Source organism: Melospiza melodia, chromosome 1, assembly GCF_035770615.1.
Source record: "Melospiza melodia melodia isolate bMelMel2 chromosome 1, bMelMel2.pri, whole genome shotgun sequence".
NCBI classification, from domain to species: domain Eukaryota; kingdom Metazoa; phylum Chordata; class Aves; order Passeriformes; family Passerellidae; genus Melospiza; species Melospiza melodia.
Window position 1 is genome coordinate 152,848,699 of NC_086194.1, and position 6,305 is coordinate 152,855,003.

The 6,305-nt window shown below is 40.6% G+C and overlaps 1 long non-coding RNA gene across 2 annotated transcripts; it reads right to left on the reverse strand.

The window, feature by feature from the left end:
• Nucleotides 1-2,744: 2,744 nt before the first annotated feature.
• LOC134430571 (uncharacterized) lies at nt 2,745-5,382 on the reverse strand. 2 transcript variants are annotated; one of them, XR_010030848.1, is made up of 4 exons: nt 5,292-5,382; nt 4,974-5,165; nt 3,037-3,212; nt 2,745-2,804 (listed from the first exon to the last, which is right to left on the reverse strand). It is a non-coding gene; the product is annotated as an uncharacterized LOC134430571 (long non-coding RNA). The 2 variants fall into 2 exon arrangements; XR_010030845.1 differs by lacking the exon at nt 2,745-2,804 and having other exon boundaries at nt 2,816-3,212.
• Between the last annotated feature and the right edge of the window lie 923 nt (nt 5,383-6,305).

Below are 6,305 nucleotides of genomic sequence, written 5' to 3' on the forward strand. Positions count from 1 at the left end.
GAGTGTATTGCCATTTACTCTGAATTCCTTTAAAAGACTGGTGCTTTTTGAGGTTTTTTCCCCCTTGAAATGTTCGAGTTGACTTGCAGTCACAAAGCTTATTAACTTTATTAACTCTGCCAGAGACCACTGAAACTTGTACTGAAACATGGGGGGTTATGTTTGGTTTTGTGAGGGTTTTTTTTGTTTGTTTGTTTGGTTTTTTTGGGGTTTTTTTTTGGTTTGTTGGTTTTTTGGGTTTTTTTTTGTTTGTTTGTTTGTTTGTTTGTTTTTTTGCTTTTGTTGGTTCTTCATTTTATTTTGTGGTTTTTTTATTTGTTTGTTTTTTTAATTAATTTGCCCCTTGATGTTTTGTTTTCTCCAGAATCCCTGGGGGCAGAGCAGGCTGCTGTGCAATGAAGAAGACCAGGGCCCTTCCTGCCCTGACATCCCCACATTGCTGCCCTCACTGCCAGCAAGGAATGGTTTGAGGCCAATGGCCACGAAGAAGGAGCAGCCCTTCCCTAGAAGGGCTCCAAGTTCCTGCCAGTGCAGCAGCAGCAGTGGCCTCCCCTCCCTCCTTTCTCTCCCCTCTCTTAGTTACTGTCCTGTCCCTGTTCCACATCTCTAGGGCAACACTCAACTTTGCATGTTCTTCTGAGGTTCTCTGATCCAGACTTACTCTTCATGTACATTTCTGAATATGGAAAGTACATAAGTTCGACAGTATTTTGATTTCTTTGATCAAAATGCCTGTGCTGTCACACCTTACTATTTTTCAGGGTGTCTGGGATGCCCACTTTGCTCTATGTTTGTTAGCAGCAGATGTTAGCAAGCCTTGGGATGTTGCAATTAGCATTCCCTCAGCAGCTGTAGCAAAACATAGATTTTTGACTATACTTAAGTCTTTACTCAGTTGGTAGGATGTGTACAGCTGTGTACCAAAACCAGGAGAAGAAACAAATGAAAATCTGCACTTAGTGCCCAGAAAACTCAAGAGCTCTACTTGAAATGTGAGAGTATGGAAAGTACTGCCCTGTGACCCTCTGTGTGAAAATCAGCTAGAAAGATAAAATGAAGCCATCCTTAGAAATGCAAGTCTTTCATGGTAGTAGTTGAAAACACAGAGTATTAGAATTTTCATTTATTGGTGTTCTGGGTGACTTTTGAGACATTTATTTGTTTATCCAGAATTGTATGCCATTCTAGATAAACATTCTTCTCTTTGAGGCTTATTTTAGAAGTAAAAAAAAAAAAAGGTATCTGACAGACACCATTATACATTGAAAACTTCATTAAACAGCATGGAAAACAAATGATTTGCATTCCTTTTTACATTGTAGCATATGGTTAAAAATAGATTGCAAGCATGTGCTGAAATAATAAGCATTTACATAATTTTCTACTTGCAGCAAGAGTGACTGCAAGGCCCCCAAGTTTGGAAATCTTCTTGAAGACTGTGTAAAGGTGCACTATCAAGCCACCTTCTGAGCTTGTCAGAAGGAAGAAGGCTTTGGGAAGACAGACCTCTGCCTGGGTGAATTTGATTCATCTTTCTAGGAGCAGATACACAGAAATGGACTGGGATGAAGTCACCACTGATCACCTAACATTCCTCTAAGTGAGGAGTTTGTAGAGTGGCTTCATATATGACTTTCACAGAGAATGTTGTTGTTGCCTACCTAGAAAAAAAATTCCACAAAATAGTTAGCATTTAGCACTCTTGTCTTCAGGATATCTTGTGCCCATTAGTTCAATTCTCTGTAATTTGCTGTGAAATTGAAAGGTTAGTGATAAACAGCTCCCTGTTTATTGATTTAATTATCCTTTTATTCCTGACTTAAGGCCAGGAGAGGAGCTGCTTTTAGAGCTGGTCTTGGAATTTGTAGCTCCTCACAGCATCCTATTGATATATCTGAACATTAGACAAAATTTGAATTTTAAAGTACCGAGTGAGAAAAGATTGTGGTCGTAGCAGCCACATAGAAATCCCACCAATTAGAGACAAAATGCTAAAATTTGGCTGATATTTTGCTCCTTGAGCTTATTGAGTTTGCTGGTGTGCTGCCAGAAGTTGGATGTTGCAATTTAACTGGAGAGTTAGATTTTCCTTCTCTTCATCTTGCTGCTGCCAGACCTTTTTGTGCAGCTTTGAGCAACACTCTGTTTTTGCTGAATCTAAAGAATAAAAATATTCTAATGAATAAAAACATGTTGTTCCACATTTTAACATTTTACACCAGAGAGTGATGGAAAAGGAATTACTTGTAACTACTTCAAGGTATGCAAAGTCTCCCTGAGACATCAGTTCTTGTCTTATGTGCCTGTTGCCAGCAGTGGCTAATTCTGCACTGCAGAACCAACAGGCAGCTATGCATTGTCACTGCTGCCAAAGTGCTGCAGCACTTACCCTAACACACATTTCCAGAAAAACTATTAGAGATCATCAAAATCAATTTTCATTTGAAATCAAGTGTTTGCAATAACCTTCTAGTTTAAATGGGTTTTTGTGCCTGATGTATAAATATTTTATTGATTCATTTTTATTGACTCATTTTTACTGAAAGCTAGTTCAGGAGCACAGGATAATATTTCACCTGTTTTTATATCCCTTGACTCCTTAACATTCTTATGATATCTTTGCACACAATGTTACAGAAATGCCTGTTGCTCCTGTGCTCATTTAAAAGAGCAGTTGCTCATAAAACCTGTCTTAAAACTGAGTGCACAGATCAAACACTTCCACTTGGCAGGCTGCCATACTGACCTGGAGCAGGAAAAAAGGGCAGAGGAATCATAGAAGTTTTGAGAGCAGAAAGAAAAGCCTAAAAGTGGAGAAAATAATGGAGACAAAAAAGCCAGGTATGGGATAAACAGGAAGGATTGGACAGGACTAAACTGTGTTCTTTCCTTTCCTGAGAACATTACAGAAGCAATGACAGCAATCTAAGGATGCTGTTCCACAGAGCAGCGATTTATTTTTTATTTTTAGCGGTAATCAGGAGCATTATGTGGCAAAAATAAACGTGTTAGTATTGCTCAGAGCAGAGGGAGTACCTGCAAACAGCGGCGGCCTGTGCTCTTCAGTCTGTTTCAAAGGGAGAGTTGGGTTGCACATTCGCGTGTTCTGCTGCCCTCTCAGGGAGTGCTTGCTGTGGGTGGTGCATCTGTCCTGCCCCAGCACAGCTGGGCTCCTGGGTACAGTGAAGGTTTCTGAAGTTTTACAATGAGCCCTGCAAAAGGTGATTTTTAAAGAATGCTTGAGAGTATCAGCTTTAGAGTAAGCCAGCAGCACTGAGCCACATGATTCACCTCTCCTGCCCTTCCTAAAGGCAGGTCCAATGGCAAATCACAGACAATTGCTTTCAGTGGGTGTTTTGCTTTCACTGTGGGATTCACAGATATGTTAATTTATTTTGTCTCCCCTGGAGGCCCTTTGTATCTTCACTCATAATTCCTTTCTGAAATGAAGCAATGGGTCTGACTCATTCAGCAGTTCAGATCCAGCTTCCTAGACTCAGAGGGTAACTGAGGTGAGACAGGACCTGCAGAAAGCAGGGCCACCTTCAAAGCTAGGTCGGGTTGTTCAGGGACTTGGTCAGTCCTGTTTGGGACATCTTTGAGGACTGAGGTTCTCCAGTCTGCCTGGGCCCCAGTTCTAGTACTTCATCACTTACTTACATTTTGAAAATTTTTAATTTTTAGTTAATTAGAATCTTCCATGTTAAGCTTGTATCTGATGCCTCTTACCCCTCAAGACTTTGTACCGTCCTATATGTTGATTCCCATCTCATTAGCAGAGAATTAAATACATTTTTTTCATTTTGTAGTAGTTATGCACTAGTTTGCACTCTTCACCTGGGCTAGTTTTTCAGAGTCTGGTGTCCAATTTGGGGAGTACAGCATTCTGGCAGCTTGATGAAGTGAAGGGAATTCTGTAGAAAAATAGTTTTTTGGCCAGCTTCAAGAATGATACTTATAACACTATCAGTGTCTGACTATGAGGAAGTAGTTTCAGGATATCAGGAAGTTGGATCCAGCAATTACTTTGCTGCTGAAGGGTCTGATCTGTTTTCCATCTGTAGTTCATCATGTGCATTTTTCATATTTCTTTGTTACAGTCATTTTCAAAAGTAACTACATTTGCAGTTATAATGGCTGCCATGCAAAAGATTCAATAGACTTCAGGGGAAATAGTGGAGATTAAAATTGGGAGAGGAATCTGCTTGCATTTTTCCATGCAGAGAATAGCTTACACTTTTCAACAGATAAAATATTGTTTCCCTAATGCTGCTGGAACAATGATATCCTGGCTTCATTTTATCAGATATAATTCCCTGAAATAAAAGACTGCTCAGATGCTGGTAATTGAATACAGCCTTCTGTCTTTACTTGAGGTCACTGGAGTCAAGAGATGGAAGCCAATGTAGAAACAGCTGGCTTGAGCTGAGATCTTTCTATGCAAATGTGAATGTTAAAGACTAAAATTTCTCCGGCAATTAGGAAGAGCAACCAATGCCAACTACTAGAAGTACCTGTATTATTGTCTGAGCATGAGGGGTACTTTGAAGTTATGGAAGATACAATTAGAAATTTCAATTTAGAATCAAGAGTAGGCTCTGAACCAATCTCTTAGGTGTCTTGGGGCCCAGGAATAGATCAGGTCACATTTCCACTTGTAACAAGGAAATTTAGAAAGAATACCAAAGTGACCTTCTTCTCATTCCTCTTTGCTTTTCTCAGTTTAGCCTTACCTAAATGCTGGTAAAATAGGACCTTGTATCCTTTGGGATTTGTATTTGACCAAAAAAATAAGCATTTGTTTTTGGGTTTTTTTCTGTAGAAAAAAGATGAGTTAGGTTACTGGTTTCCTTAGTTGATAAATAGACTTATTATCTCAAGTGACCCCACCTACAAAAATATTTACCATTTGCTTTATACTATATGTTTCATTTATATTTTTAACAACAAACCAAACATGTATTTGTTCTAACCTCTTCCCTTCCCTGACTAGATCCAGTATTCTGTTCTTCCAGGCAGGTGTCTCAAGCAGAAGATTACCGAGTCTCATTTGCTGCCTCTGAGGCAGGGAGTGGTGGATTTCTCTGTGAGTGACCAGTCTTCACTGCATGGTGAAGCATTGCCCTCACCTCAGCTGACCTGCAGCCAGACAGTAACAGGACTCCCTGCAAAAAGAAGCAGTGTGGAATGAAGGTGACAATTATACCAGCCTTTTATAGTTAAAAGCTTTAGCCATTAGGCTGTTACATGGTAAGATAGGAACAAGCAGAAGGAGCAACACTGTGTCTTACAAGTGAATCTGGAGCTTTGTTTATGGTATTCAGGAACTGGAGGCAGCCAGCTCCCTCTGAGAGATCCCAGCAGAGCAAAGCTGTGTCCTGTGCCAGGCTTTTAATCAAAAGAGAAAGCCTGACAGTGATAATTTCCAGCAGGCCTGCTTTAGGGGTGCCTTTCTTCTCCTGGGGAATTTTTTATAAGGTCATTTAGAGATCCCCATTCTAATTTTGTCCTGCATTGGCACTGGGGTGCTTTCCTTAAATCTGGATTCCAGCCCAGGGCTGGATTTGGTTTGCAAGTCTGAATAACCTGCATATTCAGTTGCACAGGTCAATGATGTCCCCATGGCAGAGGTCGGGGAGGTGGTGCAAGATCACATGTTCCCACAGATGGGCTGTGCTTCTGAGGAACCTCCATGAAGATCTGGGGGCACTGGGAGGACCTTCAGTAAGCACAAGATGACTGCCACCCTGCTGCTTCTCAGGAGCTCAGGACCCATGTTTCCTGCAAACCTTTGGGGCTTACAAGTTAGCAGTGCAGGTGCCTTATTCCTTCCCCACAGTCATTTTACTCAGTGTTTCAAATGCCCTGGAGCAAGTCCAGATTGCAAGCTAAGTGTTTTAGAGTAGTATTTTAAGAAGAAGGATTCTTTTTTCTATTAGTGTTGACTTTAACACTGGAGCAAAACACACCAGCTACATCAGGCTGTTTCTTTGAAACTTCTTTGAACTTTGGATGCATCTCTGCAGCCTGCAGCCTTGTGTAACTGCAGAGGTTTGTTCAATTTGTCTGGATGTTATATAAGCTGTCTTTTATTTTCCTTTTGCTTGTGATCATGTTATGTAGGCTGCCTTCTTAAATTTCAGGAACCCTAAGGCAGCCTGAGTCATATGTATGAGGCTCTTTTTTGCACTGTTGTGTAAGGTAGTGAATTGCAAAGGTCATGGGAATGAGTTATTTAAAAACTGAAACATGCTGGGCTCTATCCAGCTCAGAATAGATGAGCTCAGAAAGGCATTTGCGTTTTA